Here is a 13,220-nt window from a genome sequence, read left to right on the forward strand (position 1 = left end):
AATGCTCTTAAATTAAGCTATTTAAATTTAATAATTAAATAATAAAATAATTAAAAATCATAAAAAAAATAATAAAATATAAACTTTATAACTATTTAAAAAAATACTCTGTCTAAATCTAATTATTTTCTTAAAAAAATAAATTAAACCTCTATTTAAATTATATTCAATTCAACCAATTTCAAAAACCTTTAAAGTAAAAAATCCAATATAAAGAAAATTATTTAAAAAAAAATTTACTTTAAAAAATAATAAATTTCATATTAATCTAAAAAAAAAAAATATTAAATAAAGAAAATATATATTTTATAGAAAATAAAAAATTATTAAGTTCAAAAAAAAATCAAATTCTAAAAAATAAAATTAATACTCTTAAAATCTTAAATTTAAATTCTAATAAAATTAAATCAAATTTATAAAATATTAATCATATAAAAAAAGAACCAAAAAACAACATAATAAAACTAATAAATATTATACTAATAATTAAGATTTTTCTTTCAAATTTAATAATCATTAAATAATTAAATATAGAAAAATTTATTATTATTAAATAATAAATTACACGAATTGAATAAAAAAAAGTTAAAAAAAAAGAAAATAAAAAAAAAAAAAAAAAAAAAAAAATTCAAATTTATTATTAAAAAGTATTCAAAAATCAAGTCCTTAGAATAAAAACTACAGAAAAAAGGAAAACCACATAATGATATTAAAGTAAATATAAAAATCAAACCACAAAAAGGTAAATAATCAATTAATCCCCCTATTTTACGAATATCTTGATTATTATTTATATTAAGAATTAAAATACCAGATCTCAAAAATATTATAGATTTAAATAAAGCATGTATTAATAAATAAAAAAAACATATATCAATTTTACCTAAACATAAAATCATAAATATAAAACTTATTTGACTTAAAGTAGAAAAAGCAATAATTTTCTTTAAATCAAATTCAAAAATTGCATTTAAACCAGATATTAATATAGTTAAACAAGAAATTACTATTAAATAATTTAAAAAAGAAAAATTTAAAAAAATTTCATTAAACCGAATTATTAAATAAATACCAGCAGTTACTAAAGTAGAAGAATGAACTAAAGAAGAAACAGGTGTAGGAGCTGCTATAGCTAAAGGCAACCAAGAAGAAAAAGGAATTTGAGCTCTTTTAGTCAAAGAAGCAAATATAATTATCAAACTAATAAAAAATAAATAATTTAAATTTCTATAATAATTAATTAAAATAAAATTTCAAGAACCAAAATTTAATATTCAAATTATAGATATAATAATAAATAAATCACCTAAACGATTTAAAATAACAGTTACCAATCCCGAACTATAAGATTTTTTATTTTGATAAAAAACAACTAAACAGAAAGAAACCATTCCTAAACCATCTCAACCCAACAAAATTCTAATTAAATTAGGACTAAGAATTAAAAAAAATATAAACATAATAAAAAAATTTATTAATATTAAAAATCGATTCTTATTAAAATCATAATTTATATATTCTATTCTATACAATAAAATTATTGAAGAAATCAAAAATACAAAAGAAATAAATATTAAAGATATTCAATCCAATAAAATAACATATAAAACTATACAAGAATTAAAAAAAAAAAATATATACTCAATAAAATAAAATTTATCAAAATAAATTAATAATAAGCCTAAAATAAAAAAAATAATAAATGATATAAAAAAAAAAAAAAAAAAAAAAAAAAAAAAAAATTAAATTTAATTATTTAAATATAACATATAATCTTTAATTCCACAAATTAATATTTTAATTAAACTATTTAAATAACAAAATAATTCTATAATTAAAAAAATTATATTCAAAGGTAATCAATGTATAAATAATAATAAATATTCTGTTAAATTAATATAAACTAAATAATTTATATTAAAAAATAATTTACCATATTGAGTATATAAATATAAATAAAGACTATATAAAAATATTAAAATCATAATTAATAAATAAAATATATAAAAATAATCTAATCAAATTATTAAACTAATTAATAAAAATAATTCACCAAATAAATTTAAAGAAGGAGGAAAAGATATATTAGAAGAACATAATAAAAATCATCAAAATGATAAAAAAGGATAAATATTAATTAAACCTTTATTTAAAAACATTCTACGACTTTTAAAACGTAAATAACAAATATTTCTTAAACAAAATAATCCAGAAGAACATAAACCATGACCAAATATTAAAATTAATGAACCAAAATAACCTCAATTATTTAAAGTTAAAAACCCAATAATAACTAAACCTATATGAACAACAGAAGAATAAGCAATTAAAATTTTAAGATCTCTTTGAAAAAAACAAACTAATCTTAAAATTATTATTCCTAATAAACATAAAGAAATTAATAAATAATTAAATTTAAGATTAATCTTAAAAATTAACATTAAAATATGATAAATACCAAAACCACCTAATTTTAATATAATACCAGCTAAAATTATTGAACCACAAATAGGAGCTTCAACATGAGCTTTAGGTAATCAGATATGAAATATAAATAAAGGTATTTTAACTAAAAAAATTATTATTAAAAATATATAAAAATAAAAATTTAAATTATTTAAATAATCAAAATAATACATAAATATAAAGTTAAAATTATTTAAACTTAATAAACATGAAAAAAAAGGTAAAGAAAAAAAAATTATATAAATAAATAAATAAAATCCAGCTTTAAAACGCTCATATTGATATCCTCAACCATAAATTAAAATAATTACAGGAATTAAATTAATTTCATAAAAAATATAAAATAAAAAAAAACTATTTCTAAAAAAACAAAAATAAAAAATAATAACAAAAATAAATATTAATAAATTAAAATAATTTAAATAATTATTTTTAAAATTAAGTCTAGAAATATAAACTAATCTAATAATCCAAATACCTAATATAAATATTAAATAAGAAAATATATCTATACCAAATAAATATCTAATATTTAAAAAATAATTGAATATTGGAATCTTAAAATATATAAAAAAAAAAAAAAAAAAAAAAAAAATTCTGGGCTAATCATCATCTTTTAACCTTCAAGCTAAAAAAAATCATTCTAAAAATAATTAATATTAAAATTATTAACATTGTAAAATTATTAATGATTTTATATAATCATTTCCATATATACGAACTATTAAAATCAAAATTGTTAAACCTAATACTCTTTCACTAATACAAAAAATAAAAAAAACTAATAATAAAATATATTGCTTAATAAATATTATTAAATTTAACAAAAATAATAAAGATAAAATTAATAATAAATATTCTAATCCTAAAAGTATTATTAATAAATGATTAAAATTAAAAATATAAAATAAGACTCCAGAAAATAATATAAATATTAAAACTAAAATAAATAAATTTATCATTTTAATAGTTTAAAAAAAACATTGATATTGTAAATCAAAATTATAAAATTATTTAAAATAAATCAGTATAAATATATACATATTATCATTAATCTCCAAAATTAATATTTTAATTAAAATATATACTGAATTTTAAAAATTATTTTATTAACTAATTTAATTATAGCAATTATATTAACAATAATGAAATCACCTATTAGATCAAATTTAATTATTTTAATTCAAACAATAACTTTAACTATAATAATTAATTTAATTAATAAAACATCATGAATTTCATTTATAGTTTTCATTTTATATATTGGAGGATTAATAATTATTTTTTTATATATCTCAAGAATTGCTTTTAATGAATTAAATATTAATAAAAATTATAAAAACATAATTTACAAAATAATTTTTATATTCTTAATATTAATTTACTTTAAATTATCTCTAAATATAGAAAATATGATTTATGAAAATAAATTTATATTTGAAGATAACTTTTACTTATTAAACATATTTATAATACCTAATAATATTTTAATCTATATAATTATATTTATTCTTTTTTTTATATTAATTTTAATTATCTGAATATTAAAAATTAATAAAGGACCAATTCGACAAAAAACCAATTAATGAAAAAAAACATAATAAAAATTATATCACCAATATTAAACTTACCAACACCTACTAGAATTAGTTTTATATGAAATTTTGGATCTTTATTAATAATCTGCTTAATTAATCAAATTTTAACAGGATTATTTTTAGCTTTCCATTATAAAACAGATATTAACTTAGCTTTTCAAAGAATTATTAATATAAATCGAAATATTAATTTTGGATGATTAATTCGTTCTTTCCATGCTAATGGGGCATCAATATTTTTTATTATAATTTATATTCATATTAGACGAGGAATTTATATAAATTCATTTAATTTTAAAATAACATGAATTGTAGGAGTATTATTATTATTATTAACTATAATAACAGCTTTTGTAGGATATGTATTACCATGAGGACAAATATCATTTTGAGGTGCAACAGTAATTACAAATCTTTTATCAGCAATTCCATATTTAGGAAATTCAATTGTAATTTGAATTTGAGGAGGCTTCTCTATTAGTAATGCTACATTAACACGATTTTTTTCAATTCACTTTATTTTACCTTTTATTATTATTTTATTTACTTTTATTCATCTTTTTTTTTTACATATAACAGGATCTAATAATCCATTAGGTATTAATAGAAATTTTGATAAAATCAGATTTTCACCTTATTTCTTAATTAAAGATTTAATTGGATTAATTATATTTATATGAATATTTTTCATTTTAACTTTAATTTTTCCTTATTTATTAAATGATCATAATAATTTTGATATAGCAAATTCAATAATTACGCCTAATCATATTCAACCAGAATGATATTTTTTATTTTCATATTCAATTTTACGAGCAATCCCTAATAAATTAGGAGGAGTTATTGCCTTAATATTATCAATTTTAATTTTATTGATTATACCTTTATTAAATAAAAAAAACTTCTTAAGAAATAAATTTTATCCTATAAATAAAATTCTATTTTGAATTTTTATTATAACATTTTTTATATTAACATGAATTGGTATACAACCAGTTGAATATCCTTTTATTTCAACAAGTCAAATTTTTACAACAATTTACTTTTCATATTTTTTTATTAATTTTTATATTATAAAAATATGAGATAAATTATTAACTTAATAAAATCAGTTAATTAATTTATTTAAAATATTTATTTTGAAAATAAAAAATAGAAATTAATTCTATTAACTTAATACTAAAATTAATGATATAAGTTAAATAATTTAATAGAAAAATTAAATATAAATAAAAATAAAGATAAAGGTAAAATTAATTTTCAAATTAAATATATTAACTTATCATAACGAAAACGTGGTAAAAACCCACGTAATCAAATAATTAAAAATATAAATGTTAAAATAAAAATATTTAAATAAAATTTATTCATTATTAAACCAAAAAATATTTCACATAATAATATACCTATAAATATAATTCTTATATATTCAGATATAAAAATAAAAATAAAAGATAAACTTCTAAATTCAATATTAAAACCAGAAACTAATTCTGATTCTCCTTCAGAAAAATCAAAAGGAGAACGATTCATTTCTGCTAAAAATCTAATTAATAATAAAATAAATATTAAAAAAAGAAAAAAAAAAAATTTAGAATTTATTTGATAAATATAAAAATCATTTAAATTAAATCTATTAATTAAAAATATTAAATTTATAATAATAATTATTATTCTTACTTCATAAGAAATTATTTGAGAAATAAAACGAATTATCCCTAAAACTGAATAATTAGAATTAGATGATCATCTAATTATTAAAAAAATATAAACTATTAAACTCGAACAACAAAACATATAAATTAAACCAAAACCTATAATATAATTTATACCAATATAAGGATAAATAAATCAAAAAAAAACAGAAATTAATAAACCTAATATAGGGGAAATTATAAAAATTAAAAAATTTATATTTCTAGGATAATTAACTTCTTTAAAAAATAACTTTAAACCATCACCTATAGGTTGAAAAACACCTTTAATAAAAAATTTATTAGGGCCTTTACGTAATTGAATATAACCTAAAACTTTACGTTCTAATAAAGTAAAAAAAGCTACTCTTATGAAAACTATTAAAAATAAAATCAAAAAATTAATAATTATAATAAATATAAAAATTACTATCTATAATTAAAATTATATAATTAAATTCTAAATTTAACACAATTATCTGCCAAAATAGTTAAATTAATTTAATTCACTTAATAAAAAAATTTAATTTAATTATTTAATCCTTTCGTACTAAAATAAATTATTTTTTAAAAGATAGAAACCAACCTGGCTTACACCGGTTTGAACTCAAATCATGTAAGAATTTAAAGGTCGAACAGACCTAATACTTAAAATTTTGCACCTAAGATTAATCTTAATTCAACATCGAGGTCGCAAACTAATTTTTAAATTTGAACTTAAAAAATTAATTACGCTGTTATCCCTAAAGTAACTTTTTCCTATAATTAAAAATTTTAATTCAAATAATCACTAAATAATGTAAAATTTTAAAAAAAGTTTAATAATTTTTTTTATCACCCCAATAAAATAAATAATAAAATTAAAATATTTATAATCCAAAAAAATTAAAATTAATATTTATAAAGTTTTATAGGGTCTTATCGTCCCTTTAAATAATTTAAGCTTTTTTACTTAAAAATAAAATTTTAATTATATAAATAATAAAGTTTATTTCTCATCAAATCTTTCATACAAGTCCTCAATTAAAAGACTAATTATTATGCTACCTTTGCACAGTCAAAATACTGCAGCTATTTAATAAATCATTGAGCAGATCCTATATTAAATTAAACTTAATACAATGTTTTTGTTAAACAGATGAAAATAATTTTTGCCGAATTCATAATTTATAAATATAAATTATACTAATTTAATCATTATTACTAAAAATTAAATATTAATTAATAAAATTTAATAAAAAAAATAAATAAATTTATAATAAATTAAAACTAAATAAATAATAAATTTTTACAAACTTATAATAAAAATTTCTATTCCTATAAATTATTAAAATAAATAAATTATTATATAAAAATTTTAAGCTTATCCCTAAAATAATTTAAATTTAAAATATTAATATATAAAATCAAAATAACTTTTAAAATTTTAAATTAAATTTAAATCTTAAATAACTAAATATAATATAACGAATTAAATTTCAAAACTAATATTATTTTATAAATATTTATAAAACAATAAATTAATAATAAAATTAACTCTATAAATTTTGAGAAATTAAAAAAAAATTAAAAATTTTAATTAACCCTGATACAAAAGGTACTAAAAATATTCTTTTTAAAATTTAACTAATTCTTTTACAATACTATTAAACTATAAATCTAAAAATTAATTTTTACTTAATACTAAAACCCTAAATAAATAAATTACTTTTATAAAAAATCAATAAAAAATAAATATATTAATAACTTTAATTTAAATAAAGTTTAACAACATCCTATCATTGTAAATGACATACTTAAATTTAGATATTTATTTATAAAAAATATAATCTTTCTAAATACACTTTCCAGTACATTTACTTTGTTACGACTTGTCTTATTTTTAATAAGAATGACGGGCAATATGTACATATTTTAGATCTTTATTCATATTAATTAAATAAATAAATTTACTATTAAATCCAATTTCATTTTAATTTTCATCTAAAATCCAAAAATAAAATTTAATGTAACCCATTATAAACTTATTTATTAACCACATCTTGACTTAACATAAATCATAAAAATAAACAAAGAAAATAAATTTTTAAATATATTCATGACAGCGATATATGAACTATTTAAAATAAGTAAAATTAATCGTGGATTATCAATTAAAAAACAGGTTCCTCTAATAAGACTAAAATACCGCCAAATTTTTTAAATTTAAAGAACATAACTATTAATTTTTTAGTAAATTAATTTAAACTTTTATAATAGGGTATCTAATCCTAGTTTTAAATAAAATTTAATAGAATAAAATAATTATAATAATAATTCTTAATTAAATTTTACTTTATTAAAAAAAATTAAATTATAAATTATACTTAATACTAATAACCAAACTATTTTACTTGTATATTATGTTTAACCGCAACTGCTGGCACATATTTAGTTTATACTTAAATTAATAATTAAATCTAAATCTCTTTAATATTTAATATTTAATACTGAGAATTATTAAAATCCTTTAAGAACTTATTAACAATCAAAAAATTTCATGTATTTTCTTAATTAAATAAAATTTTATAATAAAATAAATTATATTTATATATAAAATAATAATAATATGGTTTAATATTATTAAAATAAGCAATTTTTAATTAAATTTTAATTTTATTGAATTTATAATAAATTACAATTTTAAATTAAACAATAAAACTTAAGTAAATAAAAATAAATTTTCCAAATTTGAAGACAAAAATTATACACAATTATGTAGTTATACCCAAAAATTTCTCACAAAAATATTTTAATTAACGAATTATGATAAAAAATCGAATAAAGAATTTTTATTTTTACAATTTTTGAAAAACCAAATTATACAATTTTTAATAATTTAACTCAACTTTTTAAAATAAAAAAACTAAATTGTAATTTTTCAACATATTTTTTTTTAATAATGGACATTTCTAACAAATTAAAATTAATTTTATAGATAAAAAAAGTATACTTTTTTTAGTTAATTTATACGACTATTTACATATATTTAAATATTTATATACTGATTAATTCCTAAATTGAAATTTTAATAAAATATAAATATTTTCTGTAATCAGGTTTATACATTTAATGAGCTAAAATTTTAAATTAAACAATAAAACTCGAATAAATAAAAATAAATTTTCCAAATTTGAAGACAAAAATCATACACAATTATGTAGTTATACCCAAAAATTTCTCACAAAAATATTTTAGTTAACGAATTATGATAAAAAATCGAATAAAGAATTTTTATTTTTGCAATTTTTGAAAAACCAAATTATACAATTTTTAATAATTTAACTCAACTTTTTAAAGTAAAAAAACTAAAATTGTAATTTTTCAACATATTTTTTTTTAATAATGGACATTTCTAACAAATTAAAATTAATTTTATAGATAAAAAAAGTATACTTTTTTTAGTTAATTTATACGACTATTTACATATATTTAAATATTTATATACTGATTAATTCCTAAATTAAAATTTTAATAAAATATAAATATTTTCTGTAATCAGGTTTATACATTTAATGAACTAAAATTTTAAATTAAACAATAAAACTCGAATAAATAAAAATAAATTTTCCAAATTTGAAGACAAAAATCATACACAATTATGTAGTTATACCCAAAAATTTCTCACAAAAATATTTTAGTTAACGAATTATGATAAAAAATCGAATAAAGAATTTTTATTTTTGCAATTTTTGAAAAACCAAATTATACAATTTTTAATAATTTAACTCAACTTTTTAAAGTAAAAAAACTAAAATTGTAATTTTTCAACATATTTTTTTTTAATAATGGACATTTCTAACAAATTAAAATTAATTTTATAGATAAAAAAAGTATACTTTTTTTAGTTAATTTATACGACTATTTACATATATTTAAATATTTATATACTGATTAATTCCTAAATTAAAATTTTAATAAAATATAAATATTTTCTGTAATCAGGTTTATACATTTAATGAGCTAAAATTTTAAATTAAACAATAAAACTCGAATAAATAAAAATAAATTTTCCAAATTTGAAGACAAAAATCATACACAATTATGTAGTTATACCCAAAAATTTCTCACAAAAATATTTTAGTTAACGAATTATGATAAAAAATCGAATAAAGAATTTTTATTTTTGCAATTTTTGAAAAACCAAATTATACAATTTTTAATAATTTAACTCAACTTTTTAAAGTAAAAAAACTAAAATTGTAATTTTTCAACATATTTTTTTTTTAATAATGGACATTTCTAACAAATTAAAATTAATTTTATAGCTAAAAAAAATATACTTTTTTTAGTTAATTTATACGACTATTCCTACTTTAATTTTTCAAATAATTGAATTTTCAAACTAGAAACCTTATATATATATATATACAATAAATATATGTATATATTCATATAAGGATTTATATACATATATATATATATATATAAGATGTATAGATAATATTACTATATAAGGATTTATATATATATATATATATATATATATATAATATAAGCTATATAGATGTATATATGTATTATATATATATACTATATATATATGAAGTCTATATATGTATACTACTATATATATTAATAAATCCTCTATATACTCTTTCTTCTTTCTTTTTTTTTTAAAGGAGGGCTACGCCCCCCTTTTTAGACAATTACAAACGTCATGCCTCACTAAAACATATTTTTTTTAAAATTTTATTGAGATTATTCCCAATCTCTATCTAAACCAAGAAACATTTTTTTACTAAACAATATTTTTAAAAATAAAATGCCTGAAAAAGGGTTACTTTGATAGAGTAAATCATGTATTATATATACTTTTATTATACTTTAAGAAACTATCTAATCCATAAATTTCAAAAATTTATATGCATAAACACCTAAGTATATATCATAAAGAAAAATAAGCTAAAATAAGCTTTTGGATTCATACTTCAAATATAGAATAAAATTCTTTTTTCTGATAAATTTAAATTTAACAAAAATTATATTTTTTACATTATTAATATTTAGAACTTTAATATCAATTTCAGCATCAAATTGATTATCAATATGAATAGGATTAGAATTAAATCTATTTTCAATTATTCCAATTTTAAACTTTAAGTCATCAATTTACTCAATTGAAGCTACAATAAAATATTTTTTAATTCAAGCTTTTGCTTCAATTTTATTACTAATTTTTTTAATTAATAAAAATCTATTATTTATAAATAATGATAATATTTTAATTATAATATCACTATTAATAAAATTAAGATTAATACCTTTTCATTTATGATTACCTTCAATAATAGAAGGACTGAATTGAATATCATGTTTATTAATAATAACTTGACAAAAAATCACACCTTTAATTATAATTTCTTATTTAAATATTAATAAAAATATAATTTTTTTAATTGTATTAATCTCAATAAATTCAATTTTTGGTTTAAATCAAAATTCAATACGTAAAATTTTAGCTATATCATCAATTAATAATACTACCTGAATACTATTTGCAATTTTAATAAATGAAAATTTATGAATTAATTACTTTTTAATTTATTCTTTATTAAATTTTTTAATTATTAAAATACTTAATAATTATAATGTTAATTATATTAATCAAATAAAACTATTTAATTTAAATTTTTTTTTCAAATTAAATATATTAATATTAATTTTTTCAATTATAGGTTTACCTCCCATAATAGGATTTTTAATAAAATGAATACTAATTAAAACTTTAATCTATAATAATATATATATTATTATAATAATATTAATTATACTAACTATTTTAAATTTACTTTTTTATATTAAATTAACTTATTTTATATTATTTAATTTTAATCTTTTTAATAAATGATATCTAATATATAAAAAAAACAATTATGATTTCATTATATTAATAAATTTTTTTAGATTATTTTTTAGTTACTTATTTATTTATTAAGGTTTTAAGTTAACTAAATAAACTATTAATCTTCAAAATTAAAAATATTATATTTTAAACCTTAATTAAATAATTAATACCTTTAAATTTGCAATTTAATATCATTTAATATGAATATAAGATTTAATGATAAAAAGATTATTTAATCTATATATAAATTTACAATTTACAACCTATTATCAGCCATTTTATCTATAAAATGAATTTTTTCAACTAATCATAAAGATATTGGAACTTTATACTTTTTATTTGGTATTTGATCAGGTATAATTGGATCATCTCTTAGAATTTTAATTCGTCTAGAACTAAGACAAATTAATTCTATTATTAATAATAACCAATTATATAATGTAATTGTAACAATTCATGCTTTTATTATAATTTTTTTTATAACAATACCAATTGTAATTGGTGGATTTGGAAATTGATTAATTCCTATAATAATAGGTTGTCCTGATATATCATTCCCACGTTTAAATAACATTAGATTTTGATTATTACCCCCATCATTAATAATAATAATTTGTAGTTTTTTAATTAATAATGGAACAGGAACAGGATGAACTATTTATCCACCTTTATCAAATAACATTGCACATAATAATATTTCAGTTGATTTAACTATTTTTTCCTTACATTTAGCAGGAATCTCCTCAATTTTAGGAGCAATTAACTTTATTTGTACAATTCTTAATATAATACCAAATAATATAAAATTAAATCAAATTCCTCTTTTCCCTTGATCAATTTTAATTACAGCTATTTTATTAATTTTATCTTTACCAGTCTTAGCTGGTGCTATTACAATATTATTAACTGATCGAAATTTAAACACTTCATTTTTTGATCCAGCAGGAGGAGGAGATCCTATTCTTTATCAACATTTATTTTGATTCTTTGGACATCCTGAAGTTTATATTTTAATTTTACCTGGATTTGGATTAATTTCACATATTATTAGTCAAGAAAGAAATAAAAATGAAACATTTGGTAATATTAGAATAATTTATGCAATATTAACTATTGGATTATTAGGATTTATTGTATGAGCTCATCATATATTTACAATTGGTATAGATGTTGATACACGAGCATATTTTACATCAGCAACTATAATTATTGCCATTCCTACAGGAATTAAAATTTTTAGATGATTAGCTACTATTTATGGATCTAAAATTAATTTTTCACCCTCAACAATTTGATCTTTAGGTTTCATTTTTCTATTTACAATTGGTGGCTTAACAGGAGTTATTCTTGCTAATTCATCTATTGATATTATTCTTCATGATACTTATTATGTAGTAGCTCATTTTCATTATGTATTATCTATAGGAATTGTATTTGCAATTATTGCTAGACTAATTCATTGATTCCCAATTTTTACAGGATTTTCTATAAATAACTTTATTTTAAAAATTCAATTTATTTTAATATTTATTGGAGTAAATTTAACTTTTTTCCCCCAACATTTTTTAGGTTTAA

At 15.8% G+C, this 13,220-nt stretch overlaps 1 pseudogene; it reads left to right on the top strand.

Moving 5' to 3' along the window:
• The first annotated feature begins 4,036 nt into the window (after window positions 1-4,036).
• LOC132945772 (cytochrome b-like) lies at window positions 4,037-5,175 on the top strand (annotated as a pseudogene).
• The last annotated feature ends 8,045 nt before the right edge of the window (window positions 5,176-13,220 follow it).

This window comes from Metopolophium dirhodum, chromosome 5 (assembly GCF_019925205.1).
Source record: "Metopolophium dirhodum isolate CAU chromosome 5, ASM1992520v1, whole genome shotgun sequence".
In the NCBI taxonomy this organism is placed as follows: Eukaryota; Metazoa; Arthropoda; class Insecta; order Hemiptera; family Aphididae; genus Metopolophium; species Metopolophium dirhodum.